Source organism: Mchenga conophoros, linkage group LG3, assembly GCF_057382185.1.
Source record: "Mchenga conophoros isolate Kocher_MC1m ecotype Shallow Benthic linkage group LG3, M_conophoros_male_GT1.1, whole genome shotgun sequence".
NCBI lineage: Eukaryota > Metazoa > Chordata > Actinopteri > Cichliformes > Cichlidae > Mchenga > Mchenga conophoros.
The window spans coordinates 12,289,447-12,314,976 of NC_140528.1; the positions used below are offsets into that span (position 1 = coordinate 12,289,447).

The 25,530-nt window shown below is 41.3% G+C and overlaps 2 protein-coding genes across 4 annotated transcripts in view; one reads left to right on the forward strand and one right to left on the reverse strand.

The window, feature by feature from the left end:
- Positions 1-25,530, reverse strand: part of LOC146577283 (protein NLRC3-like) — a 682,649-nt gene that overhangs the window by 33,161 nt on the left and 623,958 nt on the right. The gene's annotated exons all lie outside the window — the stretch shown is intronic.
- The window catches only part of LOC146577284 (protein NLRC3-like), a 208,074-nt gene continuing 191,471 nt past the window's right edge, over positions 8,928-25,530 (forward strand). For 2 of the 3 annotated variants that reach the window (XM_085252761.1, XM_085252772.1), the window contains exons 1-2: positions 8,928-9,021; positions 17,645-17,707. The gene's annotated coding sequence lies outside the window, so the exon portion shown is untranslated. Of the gene's footprint in view, positions 9,022-11,470; positions 11,766-17,644; positions 17,708-25,530 lie in introns of those variants that run through there. The other variant, XM_085252766.1, reaches the window with a different exon arrangement.

Genomic DNA, 25,530 nt, shown 5'->3' on the forward strand with positions numbered 1-25,530 from the left:
TTACAACATTACATGTAAAGAGTCAAGTGGAAGTTTTTCTAAAGTTATTTAATGATATTTATATTATGGAAGCAGATTTTTGACATTTTATCTTTTTCCCGTTTTCAGATATAATAAACACGCACAAAACAAAAGCAAACGGCCAGAACACAAAGCTGGAAAACCCACCGGATCGACCAAAATCAACTCAAAATTCTCCCACACAACAGAACCTCCTCTATTCCTCACTGGCTCCAAATCTCTCAGTGGAATGATCACTGGTTCACTATCTGTCACCACCAAACACTCCACAAATCCCGCGAATGATTCACTTCCTTATAAACCATTGAATCAGACACCGAAGCAGTTAGGTTCTAAATGAAGCTTCGGACGTCACTGATCACTCTGGCCAAACGAATCAAGCTTCGACACAGAGCTTCTGAAGCAGTGTGTTGATTTTTTTTTTTTTTTTTTGTCCCGTTTGGATCTATAGCCATCAGAATTGTTGTCTTAAGGCCAAGAAAGATGCCAGGCGGATTTATTTTACCAATTGGATCATCATGGCCTTGCCATATTGGTCCATTTGATTGACCTTTATTATAATTATGAATTTATTTTATTTTCAGTTGCAAACGGGACAGACATAACTGTGGGATAGGACAGGGGGAAAGAATGAAAGAAAGAGAGGGAGAGAAAGAAAGAAAACCAAAGGGGAGAAGAGACGGTGAGAAGGGGGGAAGAGAGAAAAAAACAAACAAATAAAAAAAACAAAACTCCTGGGTCACCTGTATGGAGAAAAAAACCCAGAGGAGACAGCAAACAGCAAAGAGCAACATAATAAAAAAAACAGCACCATCACAATAAACTAGCTAGCAGTAGATATCAGTAGATACTAAATAATAAACGATATTGTGCAGCACGCAAGATAGACAGTGCACAATGTGCTTTGAGGCAGCAGCCAAGAAAGCTGTAGTCCGTGTCTGTGAATACCCGTGTGTACACCTGTGTGCATACCTGTGTGGATCAGCATGCTTGTATTCCAAAGGTTTCTCCATGTAACGATCTGCTAGAGGGTGTGGGGGGGCCACAGCCCCGTCCTTTATGGTATCAAGCAGGTATGGAGGAGCTCAAAACTCCAGACATCCAGAGGCCCCCAGAACACAAGAGACCAAGGAAGACCCACAGAGGGGCAGCCGCGCCACTGTCCCAGAAAGAGCTGAGGAGAGTCCCAGATGAGGGCTCACTCAGCAGCCGCGGAGCAGAAGCCAGGGGGAGTTGCAGTGACGCGCCCGTGAGCTCCGCCGGCAGCCAGCCGTGCCTGAGTGACCGAGCCCCAGGCCGAGAGGCCGGAGGCACCCCACCTCCGAAGTGGCCCGAGCGAGCCCCAATAAGCGGCCGCCAAGGAGTGAGCCGGTGTGTGTTGATTTTTTTGACACGCACCGGAGCTTCAGCTTCAAGCGGACCATCAGCACTGTTAGTTCTCTCAGTCTCAGAGCAGCGTTTCTAATTTTGATTGAAACTGTCAGAGAAAACGGCAGCCTCGAGCAGCCCGGATATTAGTTTACAGAGGCTGTTAGAATTATATGTCTAATGTTAAAATGTTGGTGACACAATAATTTCATCCTAATGGCACTGACGTATTCATAGGGTTCATTTTTGAGACAGAATATCATGAGGTAGTCACGATTTTGCAAATTTTCCACCTTGTAGTGCAGTTTGCACAGTTTTAAAATGCACTCAGCCTACAAACATTACTGACGAGTCAGGATCTGCACAAAGTGACAGAAACACTGAAGCAGCTCCACATTTTATTCTTATTGTCATGTTTGTCCTGTTTGTCAGGTGACAGAAGAACCAACACAGAGCTCAGAGAGCAATGGTGACACAAGGTCACAGGTGAAACTGGAGGATGACCTGATGGTTCATGACTGTATTTGAAGCACATGTGTGACTGCATGTATGTGGAGTGTCTCACTGTTATTGATCAGGTGACAGAGGCAGCTCTGCCATGTAGCTCAGAGGTGGAGAGGAGAGCTCACAGGTGACTGTAGATTAACTAGTATTTATCATGACAGTTGTCAGGCTGCTGATGTAAACTGATTCATTAGTGTATGTTTGACAAAGAATCTGAATTGACACGTCTCACTTTTTATATGGCACGAATCCATGTGTTATTTTATCAGGTGACAGTATGTCCTAGTGCAGTCAGAGGGGAGGAGCCAGGGCCAAAGGTGAGGCCCATCAAGCACAGAATAATAATTTAATCTGAGGATAAAACGCAGGTACTGAGGCTGAAAGAAGCTTCAGTGCTCTCAGAAGACTAAAAACATGCTAAGGTCAACAATGACTCAAACGAGATGAAACAATGCTGCTGTGTGTCCACCAGCAGAGACTGGACAGTATAGATGGAAACCAACATGCCAGCAGTTTGTCTCTGTTAGTGAGAGGAGCAGGCCTGTGTTTGGCTGCTTCACATAGTGGACACTGAGTTGTTGTGTGAGACACCAGTAGGATTAATGTCTGTTGCTGTAACAGCAGCTCATGTTTAGAATAAAAAGCTCACTGATCTGATCGGGGCAACAGTGCCTAAACTGTTGCATCATGTTGCTGAGAGATCTTTTACTTTGTGGTCATCTGAGATCATCATCAACTTTATTTATAAAGCACTTTAAAACAACCACAGCTGACACAAAGTGCTGTACACTGGAACTGTAAAATAAAATTACATGAGATATAAATAAAACACAAATAAAAGAAGAGTGAAATCATTAATTAAATAACTACTTCAATTAAAAGAGAAACTAAGTCTCACTGAGGTTAAAAGCCAAGGAATAAAAGTGGGTTTTAAGACGTGATTTAAAAGTGGACAGTGAAGGGGCCTCTCTAACATGCATGGGCAAATGATTCCATAACTTGGAGCCACAATAGAGAAGGCCCCGCCCCCTCTGAGCTTCCTCCTGGATCTCGGTACCTCCAGGAGCAGCTGGTCAGCTGACCTGAGAGACCGACAGGGTGTGTGGGGATGAAGAAGCTCAGAGAGGTAAGGCGGGGCAAGACTGTGAAGGCATTTAAAAACAAACATAAGAATTTTAAAATGAACTCTAAAAGACACAGGCAGCCAGTGCAGAGAGGCCAGCACGGGGGTTATATGCTCTCTTTTTTGAGTTCCTGTTAGGAGTCGTGCAGCCGCATTTTGAACCAGCTGCAGACGTGAGAGCAATGACTGACTGACCCCCACATAAAGTGAGTTACAGTAGTCCAGGCGGGAAGAAATAAAAGCATGGATCACTGTTTCAAGGTGCTGCCTCGAAAGAAAAGATTTTACTCTTGCCAGTCGCCTTAAATGATAAAAACCGGACTTCACCACTGCTCTGATTTGGTTGTCCAATTTAAAATCACTGTCCAACTTAAAACCAAGGTCAGTAGATGAGTAGTTTTATGGACAAAACCCAGCAGGTCATTCAGTGTTCCCTTAGTACACTGAGTTCCCTTGTCTAGTTCGCGTCTATGTGTATCCTAAGTTCCTAGATCCCCGTGTTCAGTCAGTGTTTGTGTCTGCCCTGTTCCCACGTCTCTGTTCCCTTTGTTATAGTGGCTGTCCGTGAGTCTGTGTTATGTTTCCTGTTTTACTTTGAAAGTCCATGTCTGATGTTAATGTGTCTGGTTTTGCTTCCTCTTGTCTCGTTAGGCCTGATTTGCCCCAGCTGTGTTTCCCTCCTGTTACCCATTCCCTGATTGCTCCCTCTGTGTATTTAAGCCCTGTGTTTCTCTGTGTCTGTGTCGCCATCTACTGTTTTCACACAGCCACGCCTAACAAGTGCTAATGTATCAGAGATGTTGGTGTACTATAACTGAAGTAATGATGTTAAGTCCTTAAAGTCATATTCTTTATTGTCATGACTGTATTTGAAGCTATTTTTATTTTTGTATGATACCTGATTTATATGAAACATGGCTGCAGTAAACTAAAGTCTACAATACTTAGTCAGCCATTTGCTTAATAGTAATTTAACATTATATCATTCACATATAATATAATTCACATCGCACAGAGACTACAAGCCCATTATCATCAATGGAGCTCCAGTGGAGAGGGTGCAGTCCTTCAAGTATCTTGGTGTCCACATCTCCTCAGACCTGACACATTCAGGTCCAGACCAAAAAGGCTAGGCAGCGCCTGTATCACCTACGACAACTGAGGAAGTTCAGGGTCTCTCCAAAGATCCTCAGGATTTTCTATACAGGCGCTGTGGAGAGCATCCTCACACAGAACATGACATCGTGGTTCGGGAACAGCTGTGTGAAGGACCAAAAAGCTCTCCAGAGAGTGATCCGTACAGCAGAACGCTGCTGCAGGATTGCTCTCCCCCCGCTTCAGGACACCTACACCAGGAGATGCCGGACTAGAGCAGATACTGAAGGACCCGTCCCATCCTGGCAACAAACTGTTCCAACTCCTGCAATCTGGTAGAAGGTTCCACATCATCCGGGCAAGGACAGAGAGACTCAAGAGGAGCTTCTATCCCCAAGCCATCCGTGCCCTAAACACACACACCCGCCCTCTCACATCATCTATAATTGACTGAGACAGGACTCTTCCAGACACTAAACCAAGGCACAATGTACATTTCAATTCCTTTAATTTTAAATATGTTTATATTGTCTATCCTGTAAAATAGTCAGACGTCTATTCATATTAATGTACAGAATTCACCTGCTTGCTGCTACTACTGCACATTCACCCAGTGTATATACTATATGTATATATAATACTATATATATATATATATATACTATATATATATATATATATATATATATATATACTATATATATATATATATATATATATATATATATACTATATATATATATATATATACTATATATATATATATATATAGTATATATATATAATACTATATATATATACTATATATATATATATATATATATATATATATACTATATATATATATATACTATATATATATATATATATATAATACTATATATATATATATATATACATAGTATTATATATATATAGTATTATATATATATATAATACTATATATATATATATATATAGTATATATATATATATGTATATATATATATATATATATATATATACTATATATGTGTATATATCACTGCTGACTGTAACTAAAATGTGTAATGAAAATGTTCGACTTACGAAAGACCCTCGGGAACGAATTAATTTGGTAAGTCGGGGTTCCACTGTACCTTACAGTGTAAACAAGTATGACTAGGTGTCTGTTGAGTCTCAAGTAAGTTGCCTGCAATGATATTTAAAGTCCAGCAGGTGTCAGTATGGAGCAAAACAGCAACACTGTGTCGACACAGTATCGGTACAGTTTGGGGAATGTGCTGAAACGCTTCACGAGGCCTCATCTACCCATCACTAAACAAAACTAACCTCAAACCTGAAATCCTTAGAAAGATATGCAGGGAGACGTGAAGGAGACGACACAGACGAACCAGCGACGAACACGAGACAACACACACTATAAATACACAGAGGGGAAACTACACACAGGAGGGAGGCACGGCCGATTCTGATTGACAAGACGAGACAGGGGAAACGCAAACTGAACACTCTGGCATAAGACACAGACCTTCACAATAAAACAGGAAATGCAGAAGGAAGCCACATAACAAACCCTAAAACTAGAACTCAGGAAACACTAAAAAACTAAGGAACCATGAGAAGAAACCAAAACTCAAAAAACACTGGGTCACCCACCCAGGACCATAACACTTCAGATCTGAGCAAGCACGCTGCCATGGGAACGTGACATTGACAGAGAAACCCCCGGATCCTCCCCCTGACATGACCGCTGTGGGCAGACCTCCACCCGCCCCACTCGGGAGTGGAAACACAAAACATTATTTTATGTCATGTGCTGGAATATACAGGAAATAGGTTTAAATGTTAAACACATTTCATCAAGTCAAAAACAGCTATAATATAATTTAATCTTTTCTTGATGCATAAAATAAAAAGATTAAAAACAATAAAACAATTAAAAGAAAGGCTTTTTAATTTGATTCATTTCTATATGATGGATTATGCAGAAAAAAGTCTCGGGCTGAAACGTCTACTTTCTACTTTATTACGTATTCAAGTCGTGTTTTTTTAAAGAGTAAAGTAACCAAATACTTTTGAAAATAAGTAATCAGTAAAGACATGGGATTACTTAGTAACTGAGTGCTTATTTCCAGTAACTTGAGCAGCACAGCTTGTAATGAAGTAAATGTTGTGTATGATGTGAATGAAAGAGAGCCTGGTGAGGTGAGTCAGTCTTTACACAGCTCTGTTAACAACATGTTGTTGCTGCTGCACAAAGATCAGGAATGCTGCAAACTGAAACTCTGCTGCAGGCAGTGACTCGTTTTTCTAGTTTAAACTTACCTGGAAGATTGTTCAACTTGAAAACAGCCAACATCATTATCAACACCTCTCACTGTAAACTCAAACCATAAAACCCTTAAGGATCCACGGCCTTATGGTTCTTTAAACCGATGATCTTAAACATGTGAGCTCATCAGAACTGAAAATGAAGACAACCAGTTGGCTCAATTCTACCGAGTGCAGCTACATTTCAAGCTTAAATACATTTCTCCTGTAACTGTGTTTTCTTGGCCTCCATCAATGAAATACTGCACAGTTTATATTTAATAAATATGCAAACATTTTAAAAAGAAAACATGTTTAAGATAGTGTAAGTACTGTTGAATATGTTAATGGCAGGTTTGATGAAATTACAAACGTGGTCAGTCTGATGTATGATCTGATGCAAACTGCAGTTCTGTTAAATACTGTGTTGACATGTTGATGCGTCACAAAGATCAGGTCTGCTCCAAATGAAACTCTGCTGCAGTTACCAGTGTTTCCAGTTTAAACTTCCATGGAGACTGTGTGCTTGGCTGAAAACAGCAGCATCATTGAAACACGTCTGATTGTCATGAATATGATGTGAGAGCGAGCAGAGAGCTGATGCTGACTTCAGTAAAGAGCTCAGCTGTGACTGACTGTGTGGATTATATATGTTATACCTGGAAGTGTCTCTGCATGTCTGTGACTCTGGATTAATGTGATCCGTGAACAACTTTGTGACGTCTGCATGTTAGTGATGGTCTCACAGTAAAGTCTAGAGTATTACATGAAACACAACCTTATTGACGCCACTGATTTGTGTGTTGTTTCCCAGAACACGCGACTCTTAGCAAGACATTCTTGGAGATACACGTTTACCTCGTAAAGTCTGGTTAGCGTTGCTGAAAGGTTTTAATTCAACCCAAACGATGATGCTGAAATAAAAGTCCGAGACAAAACTGTTTGGTTCCAGTGTGTCCAAACTCTGATCTTGTGTTTCCTATATTAGAGCTGGAAAGCTGCTGAACACGTTTCCATGTTAGTTCCTGCAGCAGCCACTGAAACAGCATTTCTACAGTCCAGCACTGATTCAGCTCATAACAAGGTTCAGGTTGGTTCCTGCTGTAGACTCTAATAAAAAATGACTATCTATTACAAACCAGACAATTTTTCTTGGATTGACGTTTTGTAAATGTCCACAGCAGTAGGTGGAGGAGGAGCTGGGGCCCTCAGGCAGCAGACTCTCTTTGTAGAACCAGGAAACCAATCAGAAGGAACTCGGGTTAAAGAGAGCGAGGAGGATTCAAATGCAATGATATCCTGCTCAGCTACAGCTGAGAAGTTTCCTTATGAGGAAGTAGGAGAGCCGCTGACCTTGGCTATTAGCTCCTTTTCTCAAACCTCAGCTGTTGCATTCTCCACAACTGTTACTCCACCACGTCCACGTTGGTCAACGATGCATGAAGGGACTCATGCTGTTTAGAGAGGGAGAGTGTAATCTCTGGTTATTTTATTTTAAATGTTACTTTTTGTAGAGCAGTGAGTTTCCCCATGCACCATGAATGCACCGTAGTGCTGCTCATGGTTTCACTGCATCTGTCTGCATGGAGCAGGGTGAGTTTCTCTGTATATAGAGCCTGTGTTTCTTTAGCTCCATGAAACGAGGCACTGATTTTGTTTTGTAGATGCACAAAGCTGTTGTCAAAGTTTCTGTCCAGTAACGTGTTGAACCACAGAGTTTATTCTGTGAAGAAGATCCTGGTGAATCTCGTTTATTTGCAAATTGAATTGTGGTTCACAGTCCGGTGTCTGACTTCTAAAACCAGTCAGGATACGACGTTTTGTTGGAAATGTGATTGTAGAAGCTGCTAATGATTTCTTAGCTGTGTTAGCCTGTGAATGGATGCTAGCGTATCCACATGTGCTCCCTGGGCTAACTTGTGTTGTTAGTTTCAGCTAACACACCATGTGAGACACTTTCCATGGTTCCTTTGCACTCAAATGTATTTTGTTATGGCCAATAAGAACTGCACAGATGTAAGATATGTGGAGACAAAGACCACAGCAAAATTAGACTTTTATTGCATTTTGTACAGATGTGATACAGGAACCATCAGTTGATTGAAATATGTGCTTAATTACAAGTGAAGTCACCGGTTTCCTTGGAGGCTGTAGATGCAACGATTCACCTCTAAAAGGATTCAGTTTTTCTAACACCGAGATCTCAGGATGTTGCTACTTTATTTGATCTATTTATTTATTTATAGCACTTAACAAAACTGATGTACTCAGCTGAGACGGACACAGGGTTCATACGGGTGCTTGAAATCCGTGAAAATCCTTGAATGTTGTCTTTTCAAGGTTTGAAAAGTGCTTGAATTTCAGATGTGGTGCTTAAAAGTGTAACTGTATTTCATTCACCACAAATAACTATCTGGTTGAATACTTTTCTTGTCAGATATAAAAATAAAATGAGTTGCAAAATTTCCCCGCCTGGCTGCCTTGCGTCTGTTTCACCGTGTGACCCCGCCCCTCCGTCGGACAGTCGGGGATGAGTGCGCTAACATACCTGTAGGTCGCTGTTTTAATGAGTGTTTGATGGAACAAATGGCGGAGTTTGCGCTCTCCAGTCATGATAGGTGAGTGCTAGTAAATAATTTTCCAGTATGTGTATGTTACACACGCTATTTTTAAAAAATTATGATTATTATGTTGCTATCAAACTCGCTGGAGCAATGATCGAAATGCACTGAGTGTGATGCAGTATGGCAGCGCTGTTATGGAATATGCTGTGAACATAGCTAACATCACTTAGCAGTGATATGAGTTAATTTACTCAAGTGAAAGCTTTAAACATTAGCCCGATACATAACTATCAGTGTGTGAATGTGTGTGTGAATAGGTGGATGATTGTGTAGAGTGTAAAGCGCTATACAAATACAGACCATTTACCATAACTAGCTAACTTAGGCTTTCTGATTAACCCTCTGGGGTCGACGGACCCAGAGTCTCCATTTCAACTTGGGTCGAACGTGCGGACTTCAAACTAAGTACCAGGTTTTAAATCGTGTTGATAGGCCTCGTAAAACTGATGTTTTTTCTGAATAAAACTGGCGTTTCCTCCGGGAAGAAACGGTAAAAACGGCGTTTTCTAAGGAGAGCGCTAGCAAACACGCTTTGATTGTGAGTGAAAAAAGAAAAAACACTCCTTCCCTATTGGTGGAAAAATGGACCAATCAAAAAATGATATGGCAACATGTGGCATGTGGTTGTTTGGGAAGAGGCGGAAGTTTTAAGAGAGAGAGAGATTTGATAGGTGAGAGGTTTGTGACGTTTACCGTGTTTGGAGTCTCAGGTTAGTGTGTTGTCTTGTGTAGTTAGTGTGTAGTTGTTGTTTTGTGTGTCAGTTCTACTAGTGAACGCCACAGTTGCTGCCTTAAAGCCACCAAAGGCAGGTTGCAGTGTAAACGCTGACACAGCTGCTGTCAGACCTGCAGGTTTATCCCTGTGCTGTTCTCCTCTGTGTCACAGTGACACAAACTATTTTTTGGAGTTGCATAAATCATTCGTGTGTCTTCTTCTTTGATGCAGAACAGCTGATTGTTCTGTACATAGTTTGAAATGGTTATATGAAAAACGTCTGAGCCTCGGCTGCATTTTTAGCTCAACAGTACCAAATAACTTTGTTGTTTGCAAAACTTGTGCATATTTTTTAAAAATGCACAATTTCTATTTGCCTTTCAAGTTACGAAAATGATTTGTTAAACATGCTTCTGGTTTTTACAGTCAAAAATATCACTTTCTACTCATGTTTTAAGCACAATATTTACATATTTACAGTTTGTCAAAATGAGAAAATAACAGTTTTAAAGGTGAAATCTAGAGAACAAATCAAAAGTAGTCAGAAACAGCCAATTACAGCCTGGACCCCAGAGGGTTAGAGGCTAAAAGCAAAGTTGTCACCAAGTACTGTTTATATTCGTGTGTACAGCTGCAGCTTCTTTGAGTATTAACTTGGTGCCTTTGGGTGAAATAACGGTAATGTGACCGATCCATATGGTCACAAAGAATAGCCTCTTGTTTCTGTGCTACCAAAGTTTCATTCAAACTGTTTATCATCAGCACCGACACATCAAACTACTTAAAGATTATAAATGTCTTCAAGCTCACACTGAGGCCTGTGGGGCACAATCAGCCACTGCGACAGTACACACATTTATGTGTGTTTGTATATGAATATTTCATACTTACAGGCTGCCTGTTTATTTAAGGGAGATGAACAAAAAAGCTTGAAAAAGGACCTTGAAAGTGCTTAAAAAGTACTTGAATTTCACCCTGAAAAAGGTGTATGAACCCTGTGGACAGCGTGCCTGACACGTATCACTCACACGTTTTATTTTAGTAGGAAAAGTCAGACTTTGAGCTGTGACATTCAATCGTTGCTTTTTCTCGGTGAGAATAGTATTTTACATGATTATAATAGAAAACTAAAATCTTTGTAGATGTTGACAAACATTAAAAACTGAACAGCTGTAAGCAAACAAACACCAGCTAACACGTAGATACTAAACCTTTTTATCTCACTGCAGTGAAAATGAACTGCAACATTAATTTGATGACATTAAACTCAATTGATTTTTTCATTTTCTATACTTTAGGTGAGCAACACACGAGTTATTGTGACATTAAAATACAAACGAGTCATTTGGGGATTTTGTTTCCACCTCTCATGATCTTATCTTAGGTTTGACTGGTCTTTATAAACAGCTCCACTCTGCCTGATCTGAACTGTAAGAGTTGATAAAATCATTTTGTATGTTCCTATTTAATGTCAGCATGAACACAAGTTTGTGTCTGCATGTTTATTCCTGGAGGTGAGCCTGTATATGACAGCACTGTTTAATATTATATCTGCTTTAATACAGATGCTTAAAAAGGTTAAAGTCCTGACTTTGAGTCTCCACTGTGAGAAGCTCAGCAGCTCTGAGAACTCTCTAAAGTCTTCTTCATCCTGATCACCATCTTCACTCTGTTGGAGCATCCATGAGTGTCACTGAGTGTTCTCAGTAAAGTTTGTTTGAAGGAAAAACACCATCAGTCTGTTAAGTCGTGTGGAAATGCGGAGAGTCTGTGAGCTGCATTCACAAACAGGTTGGATCACTCTGAATGACAACGATTAGAGGAGGGTCTTCCATCAGTACCAAGCTCTGCTGATTTTCATTAATAAAACTTAAACCTGCTCAGTGAAAAACAGAGTGAAATCAGACAAGACTGAGTCCACTTTTAACTTTGTTTCGTCAGATTTAACAGGAACTCATCTGAAGATCAGCCTCCTCCCTGTACGGGGAAAATTCCTATCAAGTCTCCACCTGTCCTGCTTCAGGTGAAGCCCCGCCTCCTTCCAGGAATCACCTGTGTGTCTGTGTTTAGTGTGCAGCTGTGCAGCTTGTTGTTGGTGTGTGAAGAAGCTGTAAGTTTGCTCTGTTTCCTCCTTTAACAGTTTGTCTTTAGGAACTTTATGAGCAGATCAGGAAGTGAGACGTTTGTATTTACATAAAATAAAACCAATGAGATGATTTGATGATTGGCTGAATCCACTCTGGTTATCAGTCAGTAACTCTGCACTCAAACATTTGTCTTTGATAAACAGTTTAAAACGATCTGAATGAAACTTTGGATCCAACATCACTGGTGGAACAATGATCGTCCCTTTAACTGGAAACAGATGAAACCAGTTTGTTCTTCAGAAGCCGACATTCAGGTTTTACTGAGTGACGTCAAAACAACATGAAGCTGCTCCAGCTCAGTTCAGGGTCACTGCAAACAGAGATAATCAGAAGTAAATACAGACTCTCTCACACACCATCAATATTTAAGGATGTTTTCACTGCGGTTTAAATCCTACATATACTTGATGTTGATGCAGGAGTAAAGCCTCTCAGAATCAAACACATTTAAGCCTCTGTGACTCAGGACTGTGTGAAGTGCACAATCGAACACTTTTTAATCTGTTTCAAGTTAAACACAATGAAGTGTTCAAAGGAAAAACATGTTACTATGTGAATCCTGCTTGATGGACCAGAGCAGAGCCTCCCTCTGTGCTCTGTTCATCACTCTGTCAGTCTGAGTTATTCATGAAGCACAAGGAGCTGATGATAAGCTGGTTAATGTTGGCACACACACACACACTGTGACACTGTCAGACATGAGGAAGTGTGCAGGTAAACTCTGCTCAGAAATGACAATGAGGAGGTACACAGACTGATGGAGCTCATAGAGTGAGACGTTTATTTTACATGAAGTAAACCTGATGTATGATCTGATCTGTGGATCAAACTGATGTGTTTAATAACCTGTTGTTTAGGGCTGGGCGATATGGCCTCAAATCCATATCACGATATATTCTTCTGTATAACATATTTTCCACACTTAAAATCCTTTAATTTCCTCAAAAATCGAGAGTGTGCCTTATGTATGAATTCTGGTTGTGCTTACTGACCTCGAACCGATTTTGGCTGCAGAAATCTGTTAAAAATGTTTTAGTACAACTTGGGTAAGCAGCACTGCTTGATGGATCGTCAGAGCATTACGGCTGCCGTAGTGAGGAGCTTCACGGAGTAATCTGGGTCCAAAACTCCGACAACTTCAGGTACCAAAGTCAAACGAACACTAAGAGTTAAAAATGGTCTAAATTCTTTCATCTTTAATTAAATCATCAGCGTTGCTGCTTTACCAGGTGTAACAATTAAGTTTAACATCCAGGTAGGGCTGCTCAATTAATCGAATTTTAATCTCGATTACGATCTGGGCTTTCAACGATCATTAAAAATGACTGAGCCGATTATTAGCCCCTCCCTCGTGCTTTACTCTCGCGCTGCTCCGTGTGGCAAATCGAGCGCACCTCTCTGCATTTCGAACACGCGTCACAACAATTAAGAGCAGCGGTCTCCAACCTTTTTTGCTCCACGGACCAGTTTATGCCGGACAATATTTTCACGGGCCGGCCTTTAAGGTGTCGCGGATAAATACAACAAAATAAAACTAGTGCCGGTACCGAAAAAAAGAATTTATTCATAACACACGTGAAAAGACCCAGGAAAACCAAGTCAACGATAAAAACGATAACAAAATAACATGGAAAACCGATAAAAACCCTGAAAACTATACATTTCACACCTGAGCCTCAACTCTCGCGGCCCGGTACCAAACGACTCACCGACCGGGACCGGTCCGAGGCCCGGGGGTTGGGGACCGCTGATTAAGAGGACCCGAGGGAAGCTTGGAAAGCTAAACAGAAGTTATTTGGAGAGGAGAGTGACTGCTGTTGGTTGAAAAGAGGTAAAAAAACTTCAGTGGTTTGGAAACATGGGTTCAGTCAGACGTGGATCAAGTAGACTGTGTGTAAACTTTGCTACGGTGTCATAGCTGCACCACAGAGCAACACTGCAAAGTTCACTAAACATAGATGTTTACATTTTTCATTTATTTTTTTATATTGCAAACATTTGCACTGTTATCAGTATTTGCACACTATTTAATATTATTTTTTGACAACCTTTAAAGTCATTATTCAACACATTGTTATTGTTAAATAAATATTGTCAAATAATCGAGATCTCAATTTCAATGAAAATAACCGTGATTATCATTTTTGCCATAATCGAGCAGCCCTACATCCAGGCATCCATGAAAACAGAATTTATTCAATTTAACGGAGTTAGAAGTTAACAGGAAGTTAGCTCGCTAGCTTCCACCTAAACATTTCATAGCATATTCTGACTGAGAGATTTTTGAAACTAATTCAAACGTACAGCTCTGCTATCACTTCCAACATAAATGAAGACTAAACAGCAGTGACGTTTGCAGGGTTACTGAAGTTGGACTACCTGGTATATAATGTTGTGCTACATGACTGCTAGCGACACAGCTATGTTAGCATAACATTAGCACAGTGAAGCTGGAGGATGAATGCTAACTTTTTGGCTTTCGCCATATTTCAATAGTGCTTCATCTCTTTGTTATGACTGTCGCCCGCCATAATTGCAGATGATAATTGTTGTAGCTGCTGCGATGCTTTCGACCAAAACAGGCGCAGCTTGATGACATCATCAACATGCGGTATAGTCACAATCTCTATCGTTGGCCAAATTTATATCGTTTCTATCGTATATCGTTTCTATGGCCCACCCCTACTGTTGTTACTGTTGATCAGCTGAGATCAGCTGTGCTACAAACTGGAACTCTGCTGAACTGGATTTACTCGTTTCGTGAACTTTTAAGAACGAATGCTTCCTTGGCTGAACGCAGTGAACATAATTTAAAAAACAGCTTTACTTGCACATAAATCTGTCAGTAAAGTCTGGATAATAAATTCTGGTGGTGTTATAGGTTCTCTTGGTCAGCTTGGTGTTGGTTTGGCTCCTGCATAAAACAGTTTGCTCTCATATTTGACACTGACAGGAACAAAGAGTAAAAAACACGACAACCAAACTAAAAAAGAGAGACGAGTTAAAGCAGAAGATATTTTGTGTGTCAGAACATGTGATCCTCACCAAGAGAGAAAAGCTCTGATTATTGTTGCTGAACTGTGATGGTGAACAGTCTCCTCTGTTGATCCCAGTGTGACTGAAGTCCGTGTGATGAGTGAGGACTGAGCCTGTGTTGGTCGATCGTCTCTAAACAGGATGTGAAGCATCAGTTCAGTCGTATTAAAGCCCTGAATAAACAGTCCTTCTGGATCCACTGTCTGTGTTTGGCTCCTCATCTTCAAAGGCTCAACACAAGATGTTGGTCACATCAACATAAAACACAGGATTTGCTGCAGATGTTGAAGTGTGTTCTCCATATGAGAGAAGCTGCTGATCGTGTTTGTATGTTAGCACCTGTAGGATCGATGAACAGCTCTGACTCAGTTCACTAACCAGGCTCAGGGGAATAACTGGGATATTTCCCCAACAGAGACGTCCTGCTGGGATCGTTTTCCTGCTCTACACTCTGGTGTTTCTGCTCAAAAAACAACAAAATGAATTTCCATGAGCCTACAGATCGTGGACTTCTTTGAGAAACTTAAAGAAGACGCTTTTCTTTCCTTAGATTGAACTTAAACAAAGGATTTGAGGAGCAGAAAAGTTTTTAAAGAGAAATTAAACATATTAATAAATATTCTGTTTATTTTACGTTATTTAGCTGTTTAGGTTATTTTTCTGTTTTCTGTCACACGTCTGCTCTCGTGTCGTTATCAACAGTGTATCAATGCATTCCTGTGGGTGGAGACAGAAACACACACCCAAAAAGAGCTCAGAGCAAGAATAAAAGAGGAGGAGACGGGATCAGAGTGGGACAGTGGAGCTTGTTGTTGGTGTCTCTGTGTGAAGAAACTGTAAGTTTGCTTTGTTTCCTCCTTTAACAGTTTGTTTGTTTCTGTGATGTTTGGACCTGATGTTCTCCATCACACCGACACTCTCTCTCCCCTCTGTTCCATATGTGACAGAGGGGAGAGAGTCTCTCACTCAGAGAACCAAGGTTACAATGTAACCACACGTTCAGCTCTTGTGTTTGAATCCTCATGATTATAGATTATTGATTGGCTGGAATCAAACAGTTTGAAGAACATTTATTCATGTGGTAGTTTCAGCTGCTGCTCACAAATCTGATAACAGGAACAAGTTAGTTCCACGAGGAAGACGTTCGTCTGGGCGCGTTGGCCTCGTCGGTCATGTGACCGTGTTACTGTTCGGGCTCAAACTGATACGAGTGGTTTAGCAGGTGTGACAGGACGATGCTGCACAGCCTCATTGTTCAGGTGTGAGTCAGACTCTGAGTCTTTATACAGTCCTGTTTAACAACATGTTGTTCCTGTTGATGTGTCACAGAGATCAGCTGTGCTAAACTCTGCTGCATGCAGCTACTAGTTTCTCTAGTTTGGTGATGGAAACGTCGATGAGACTGTTTCCATCACCAAACATCACGAGGAACACCTCTGAGTCTGATTCTGACTCTGTGCATAAAACCACAAATATCCCTTCATGTCTGTTCATCTGATTCTGTAACGTGAGAAACTTTGATGTCTGAATTTTGAATCATTAATCATTAAAGTCCAGACTCGTAATTCTTAGAGGTTGGACTCAGCAGACGCTCCATAACACAACATCATCACAGTCCTTCAGTTATGATTTCATATGATTGAGTTTTGAGTGTTACAGTGATGTGTTTTCATGTTGTTGCAGGTCTCTGAGTGTGAAACCTGTCAGTTAAAACGAAGATCTTTCACTTCATTTCCCTCACTGCGTTTCTAGACCTGATTTTCTGATTTACATGCGCTCACTTCCTGTGTTGTGACAAGTTAATTATCCTGAGTGCGCACTGGGCAGGGAGACTCCGCCTCCATTAAAACCAACTAGATGTGGAAGTAGTGACGTTTTAGTTTAGTGCAGACGTGAGAGATGAGTGTCGTTACATTACTGTTCATTTTCTGTTACAGCGTTTATTGTCCCCACGTGTGATCAGACAGGATTATTTCAACGATCTCATGTTTATTTTATCCTCCTGTAACTTTATGAAGAGCTAAACTGTCAGCACTAGTTAGTCCTTATAAGAACTGTTTGTGAGCTAAGAATCAACAATGACAAAGACTGTGAGTGTCATGCAGTGACTCCTCAGAATTAGGCTGATTTTTAAGTTTTGTGTCAATCAAAGCTAGAAGCTGGTGTAGCGTTGAGCTTTATTGTTGATTAATTAAAAAAATATATGTAAAAGAAAAAAGGACTAGATGTGTTTTCTGTCTTTAGAAAAAGGTAAAATTGGTTATATTTTGTTGGGCTAATTCTGACCAATCGTGACAGTCCAGAACTTTTCCCTGCTGCTGTATCCTGTAACAATCAGTGTTGGGACTAACGTGTTCGTAAATAACGCGTTAGGTGTGATGATAACGCCAACTGATTTTAGTTTTATGATTCCTGGCTCCCATCTATGAGGTTTCTCATGTTTGTAAAAGTTACCTCATCATCCTCAGAGTCATCCTCCTCAACTGGCTGCTACTTTATGAAAACCATGTGTAACACCTGCACATGTGTTTGAAAAAACAAACGCTTTGATTTTGACACCCCAAGAAAATCTTCCTAGATCTGCACGTGTTCAGAGTAAGAGCCGAATAAACAGCAGCAGAAGCTGATTGATGAACAGCTGAATGACATATCAGCTGTAGCTGCAGCATCTGCACAGAGTTTGATTGGCTAACGCTGATTTGTTTGTTTTTTTAAACAGGACAGCAGAGAGAGAGAGGAGGAGATGAAGAGTGCAGCAGATTGATGAGACAGTGAAGAAGAGGTGAGCATCTGACAGAGCAGAGCCAGTTTAAAGGAGCCTCACAAGCTCACACATGACAGCTTCATCAACATGGAGCTCTGAGTGTTTATTAAAGGATCATTGGACGCTCTGACACAGCTGACTGCAGCCTTTAGCTGTGAGCACACAGTGTCTCCATGAGCCTACAGATCGTGGACTTCTTTGAGAAACTTAAAGAAGACGCTTTTCTTTCCTTAGATTGAACTTAAACAAAGGATTTGAGGAGCAGAAAAGTTTTTAAAGAGAAATTAAACATATTAATAAATATTCTGATTATTTTACGTTATTTAGCTGTTTAGGTTATTTTTCTGTTTTCTGTCACACGTCTGCTCTCGAGTCGTTATCAACAGTGTATCAATGCATTCCTGTGGGTGGAGACAGAAACACACACCCAAAAAGAGCTCAGAGCAAGAATAAAAGAGGAGGAGACAGGATCAGAGTGGGACAGTGGAGCTTGTTGTTGGTGTCTCTGTGTGAAGAAACTGTAAGTTTGCTTTGTTTCCTCCTTTAACAGTTTGTTTGTTTCTGTGATGTTTGGACCTGATGTTCTCCATCACACCGACACTCTCTCTCCCCTCTGTTCCATATGTGACAGAGGGGAGAGAGTCTCTCACTCAGAGAACCAAGGTTACAATGTAACCACACGTTCCGCTCTTGTGTTTGAATCCTCATGATTATAGATTATTGATTGGCTGGAATCAAACAGTTTGAAGAACATTTATTCGTGTGGCAGTTTCAGCTGCTGCTCACAAATCTGATAACAGGAACAAGTTAGTTCCACGAGGAAGACGTTCGTCTGGGCGCGTTGGCCTCGTCGGTCATGTGACCGTGTTACTGTTCGGGCTCAAACTGATACGAGTGGTTTAGCAGGTGTGACAGGACGATGCTGCACAGCCTCATTGTTCAGGTGTGAGTCAGACTCTGAGTCTTTATACAGTCCTGTTTAACAACATGTTGTTCCTGTTGATGTGTCACAGAGATCAGCTGTGCTAAACTCTGCTGCGTGCAGCTACTAGTTTCTCTAGTTTGGTGATGGAAACGTCGATGAGACTGTTTCCATCACCAAACATCACGAGGAACACCTCTGAGTCTGATTCTGACTCTGTGCATAAAACCACAAATATCCCTTCATGTCTGTTCATCTGATTCTGTAACGTGAGAAACTTTGATGTCTGAGTTTTGTTCTATCATTAAAGGATGTTGGCTGCTGTGTTTGCACATGCTCAGTGTGACAGGATGTTGGCTGCTCTATTTGCACATGCTCAGTGTGACAGGATGTTGGCTGCTCTATTTGCACATGCTCAGTGTGACAGGATGGTGGCTGCTGTGTTTGCACATGCTCAGTGTGACAGGATGTTGGCTGCTGTGTTTGCACATGCTCAGTGTGACAGGATGTTGGCTGCTCTATTTGCACATGCTCAGTGTGACAGGATGTTGGCTGCTGTGTTTGCACATGCTCAGTGTGACAGGATGTTGGCTGCTGTGTTTGCACATGCTCAGTGTGACAGGATGTTGGCTGCTGTGTTTGCACATGCTCAGTGTGACAGGATGTTGGCTGCTGTGTTTGCACATGCTCAGTGTGACAGGATGTTGGCTGCTGTGTTTGCACATGCTCAGTGTGACAGGATGTTGGCTGCTGTGAAAGCTGAATGCTCTGTGGTTAGAAGTGATGTCACACATTAGGATAACTGTGCTCGCTCTCTGTCAGAGTAACAGAGAGCGAGCAATTTGACCACATGACCCTCAGTACACAGCATGATGTGCGCTGTAAACAGGAAGTAGAGGAGCAGGACTGAGGTAAACCTCTGAGGGATCAAACTGAGACTGAGCTCCAGATGTTTCCACATGTTTCTGCTCTGCGTGTGTTTGATGATTATTTCAGGTATAGATGATGGAATATGGCCAGTCTGATGTGAGCCTGCTTCTCTGACAGCTCCTCACCTCTCTGTGCTGCCCCCTGCTGGCTCTGATCATTACTGACTGAGTCCTTGCTGCCACTTTATTAGGTACAGCTTGCTAACACAGGCTCAGACCTGCTTTGCCTTCAGAGCTGAGCCTTAAATCTTCATGGCTCAGATTCAGCAAAGTGCTGGAAACATCCCTCAGAGTCATGTGATCAGTGACGTCTGCTTTCAGCACTGACAGATAGACAGGATATATAATAATAATAATAATCAAATGCTGATTTTTTTTCAGCCCTTTGTCTGAATGCTAATCCAGATGTGTGTGTTTGTAATGACAGTAAATAAATGTCAGACTTACAGCTCCTGCTTTACTGCATTAAAGTGATCAGATGAGTTCAGCACTTTGACATGGATGGTAGTGAAAGCAGGAAATGACAAATGTAGCACAGCAGCAGCGTTTAACAGAAACTCTGGGATGAACATCATTCATAGAACAGCTTCCAGCTTCTTTTGCTCAGCTACAGTTTGGATGGATTTGCAGATGCAACAAGACTAAAATGGTTAGGGTCAGGAGGTCAAAGGTCAGAGCTCCTGTGGGTCTGAGGGCGGCCTCACGCTGGAGAAGGATGAAGGAGTCTGACCTGAGCCAGTGTTTGACATGAACACATCAGCACTGCTGTCAGTGAGCCTAACGACAGCCGTTAGCATCATTTCAGTGTTTCAGTCATAAAAACACTTCCTGTCTCTGTGGTGGTTACAGTGACATCATGCAGTTTGTGCTTTGACCTCCAGAGGGCGACAAATCAGCACAGACAGAGAGCTCCATTCAAACTTTGCTGCCATCAGGAATAATTCTTCAAATATCATCATCAGTGTTTGAGCAGTTATGATATCAGGGACAATCTAGACATGTGTGACAATACTGAACATGTCACATGACACACCTCAAACATCATGTGATCCACTCTCAGTCTGCACTTTCATTCATGACTTCAACAGGTTGAAATGAGCTTTGAAGAAACATTCAGTGAAATAAATCTTTCATGGATTCATGTGAGCAGCAGATGAACTTTGTACCAACAACATCTTCAATAACAGAATCTGAATGAAGCTCAGGTGTTGATGCTGCTCACTGATTGGACGCTTGGTTTCAGCTCTGCTCTCAGTCTTTACTGCACAGGTGAAGGTAGAAAGTGTGACTGGATCTATAGACTGGAAACAGAGAAACATGCTGAACATTTGAAGCTTTGCAGCAGAAATGTTCATGTTACAAATACAGCAGAGCTGATCTGGGATCAGTGTGTTCACACCTGCAGCTACAACAAGGTTTCATGTCTCCACACGTCAGCATGTGAACTTTACTCTGACTCAGTCTGAGCAGTCAGACGGCATATTTTTAAAGTTAACACATCAGCACACACAGAGCTGAGCCCCTCCCACCTGTGCTGAGTTTCAGGTGGAGCCCCGCCTCCTTCCAGGAAGCAGCTCACCTGTGTGTCCGTGTTTAGTGTCCAGGTGTGGAGTGGAGCTTGTTGTTGGTGTGAAGAAACTGTAAGTTTGCTTTGTTTCCTCCTTTAACAGTTTGTCTTTAGGAACTTTACTGTTTGTTCAGCTCGTGTTTGATTTCTTCACACAACAAACTGTGTGTGTTTGTATTTCCGGTCTCTCCATTAAAGTCAGTGTGTAATGTTTCCTGGCTAACATCAGCTGTGTGCAGCTTAGTTCAGCACAAATCTGCCGCTCCATAGTTCACGGTAACGGACTCACAGCTGGACCAACGAGGCCGAGTGTGTCCGCCACTCTGAGCTACGTTCGTGTTTGTGTACTTGTAGTTTGTACTTTGAGTTCACTCAGAGCCCACAGAGGACGCAGCGTACGTGATGACGTCACAGCCCTTTACCTCCTTTACTGTCACTGTGATTAATATTTACACACGAGACACCTGCAGAGCTCTGACGCTAAGCTAGCACACAGCATGCTAACACTAAGCTAAAGCTAGGCTAGCCAAGAACCCAGAGTGAGGTTAAAGCTAGCGATGGGCAGATGAAGCCTCATGAAGCACTGAAGCTTTTCATCCAATTGGTTCACCCCAACGCGAAGCTTCTTGAAGCTTCATTTGCTCTAGTAGGACACCTACTGGACGTAAAAATATTAGTTGGCATGAATTTGAAGAGTGGCCTTTTTGCACACAGCCTGTAAATGTCAACAACAAAAGGAGTGTGTAAAACATGTATATTGTAGTGATGCAGTGTACTGTGTATATTTATACTGGCAGTATGGAACATGATTATTTGGAAATGCCTAAAATGGAAATGATCATATACTGTGAGGTGAGGTGTGGACAGTGGTTGTGCTTTTGTAACATTGAGGCAAGGACAGTGATTAGTGTTTAGGGGGCACATCATTGGTTTTTGTTAAAAAGAAACAGTTTCTCCACTGTGGCAGGTCGTAGGCGATTTTTTTTTTCTAAACTGTCTCTAACTCTCACTAACCGCAACTCTCCATCAAACGCCCACATTTTGTCTGAGGGGTTTATATCGCTGTCATAGCTCGCGGCAAAGTTCGAACCGCTTCCTGAACCAGACACGTGGTACAGCCGGGCAGCGAGGCTTCGGACGTCATCATTTTCAGCTCCTCCCATAAATGAAGCAAGCCTGGATACGCGCTTCGCGGAAACGCCCCCTCCATTACTCGACACACGCTTCGAAGCCTCGATACAGAACGTCACATCACTAGTTAAAGCTGAGTAAACACTGACCCCAGACCAGCACCGTGATAAAGTGAGCTGCTGCTGCTGAACTTGAACAGGTAACAAAGTGATGAGCAGTCAGGCTGCAGGTTTCTACCTGTTCATGTTTCTACAGTAGAATCACTTTGAAGTGTCTTTGTGCTGTTTCATCTTTGATTTGTGTTCATAAACACTCAGAGAAACATCACGTGACCTCATCAGGATCTGTGTTGGTGTGTGGGGCTGTACCTCAGCTTTATGTTGTTACATGCTCATTTGTTCATTTTACACAGTAACATCAAAGTAATGTTATGAGGAGTAATGAAGTAACGTACTCCATTACTTTTAATCAAAGTGTTCTGTGTAATATGTGTAATAATGACTGTTTTGAGTAATGACCAACACTGATCACAACAAAGAGGAAATGCCTCCAACATGCACAAACATTTGAGCCACAACATGCAGTTAATGTGCACAAATGTCTTTGATATGCTGCTCAGTGATGGTGGTGACTGTCAGAGCAGAGCTACTGAGAATCAATAAGTAATATCAATGATGGGATCAGAATCACTAAATTCTTCTCATCCCTGTCAGTATCATACATGTGCTGTATAATGTGATAAATGTAGAGGTGCTGGCTGTTCTCTCACTCTGCTGTTTAGCTGTAAAGGACGCCTCCCTGCCTTTGTCTCATTCATGACCTTTAATAGTCTCTTCTAACATGCAGAGATCTGTATGATCTGTTTCATAGAGTCTAACCAGCCTGTACAGGTAACAACAACAGTCACTGCATCACTGACACACAAACGTCATCTCTGTCAATAACAACATTCATACATGGAATAAAAACACATCAGTGGATCATTGCTGGAGCTGATGTTTGTGCTCCTGGTGCAAAGGCTCTCAGTTTCCTCCTTGAAATAACATCAGTGGTGGGTCAGCGACATGCTTTCTTTCCCTCTCAGGTTTAAATATCTGGGACTCTCCACCGTTTGGTTTTAGAGCTGAAGAAGCTTCTCTGATGAAACGTCTTCCAGAAACTTAAAGACGTCTCTTTTCTCTCCAAGCTCCTTAGATCACATGACCTGGATGACTGAACCTACAGACACATTGACCTGGTTTCTAGGTAGAGCTGGGCGATAGAACGATAACGATATGTATCGCGATATAACTTTTACTCGATAGAGAAATTAAACTATTGCGATAGACCTCGCCGCTCTTGTCCTCTTAAAAAAAAAAAAAAAGGTCAGCCAATCCAAACTAAGTAGCCGCACGTGTGTTTGTTTGGGAAGCAGCCAGCGGGTAATGGAGGAAATGAGTGTGCCGACTAGAAAAATCAACCGAGCGTGACCGAAGAGAAAACAGATGATGGTTCCAACGCCGGAGAGATTGTCGAACGGAAGAGCCATAGAAGCTCCGTAGTGTGAAGGTATTTCGGCTATTTCAAGTCTGACAAAAAACAGAGTAGCGTGCACTGTAAATGTGCCGAAAGCAAGTCTGGAAATACAATAAACTGGTGCATGCGTCACACTGTGCGCCACGTTATTGTTTCGGTGAAATGAATTTCTACAATACTGTTAATTCTACTCTCTGCAGTGTTTAAATGCTTACATATACACACAGTTACTGTCCCTCCACACATACGACTCGGTTCTGCTTCTATGCCCCAGCTTTGTTTACTTTTTCCCACCGAGGCTTCTAGACTTCTGATTGGCCAGCATTTCTGCACGGTTAGGAATCTAGCGCCACCTGCTGCTTTGGCATGTTCATAGCAGCGTTTTCCTTCATTTCTGCCTTTATGTGTGGACGGGATTATTTTTAAAAACGAAAACGGAAAATCTCCGTTTTCAAAAATACCCGTGTACGTGTGGACGTAGCCTCAGTCTCTGACTGGAAGCGCTAATTCGTCATTCGGCTTTTGTCAGACTAAAGTAACTGTTAAAACTGTTTGAAAAGCTAAGCTATACAACAAGGAGAGATTGAGAATTTCCTTTTAGTTCTCAGTTTATTTGATATTGACAAAAGTTAGTCAGTTTTGTCTGTTCTTCTGTAAAACAAACTAAGATTTATTTTTAGAATTAATATTTTGTTTCTAAGTGGAATCGACAATTTAGTCTGTTTCGTTTGTTCTATTTTGAAACTTAAACGCTTTAGCGGCTGCCTTTTGTGTAGTTTGCAATATTTGCCTTTATTTATCTGAAAAAGTCTCATGTTCCTTAAGTACATCTACCCTGTTGAACTTATTATGGGAAATAAATATTTAAATAAAAACAAGCTGCTGATCATTTCACATTTTACTTGTGAGCAACGGCACATTTAAATCTTACAAATATAGTTATTTGGCTTATATCGTGATAGATATCGTTATCGCCTGAAATGAAAAAAACATATCGTGATATGAAAAAATCTCATATCGCCCAGCTCTACTTTAAAGGTGATCGTTTAGGACTTCAGCAATAATACAGACAGCAATGTAGTTAGCAGTAAAACGGATTTATTGGGAATTAACTTAAAAAACAAACAAACATCTGTCTCCTATTTTCTGTCACACAGGAAAGAAGCATCAATATCTGATGAGAAGACTTATTTATTTCTTTTTGGGGTTTTTTTCAACAGGAGAAGAATATCTAACAAGTTGATTTGTTCACATCTTAATTTTTAAGTGACATGTGCATTTTGAGTTTATACACTCTTTATATAAGGCAACAGTTTCCTTTTGCAGTATTTTTGTGTGGAGTGTTTTTCTATTTCTTAACAAAAAGGGAACAAAGGTGTTTAAGTTCACCTAGGATGATTTGTCTTAACTTTCACATGGTCTTACTGAGGTGATGTGAATTGAAACATGCATTTTTTTTTGGCGGTGAGGGAGGGATGTGCTGGAAAAGTTTGAAAAGGGACCTTGAAAGTGCTTAAGAAGTGCTTGAATTTGACCCTGAAAAAGGCATATGAACCCTGATCATTATCATTAGCCTGTGTAAGTCCTGAGTGTCCTCCAGTTCAGTGTCTTTGTCAGTCCCACATGTGTCGTTTCTGTTCAGCTGGTCTTCCAGTCAGTCATCCATCTCAGACTCTGTCATTCTGTCATAAACACCAGCCTTCACCACCTGTGAGGCCTGCGTTTGGGTCCTCTCTTCTCCACATCCACACTGCGATGCTGTGACATATACAGTACA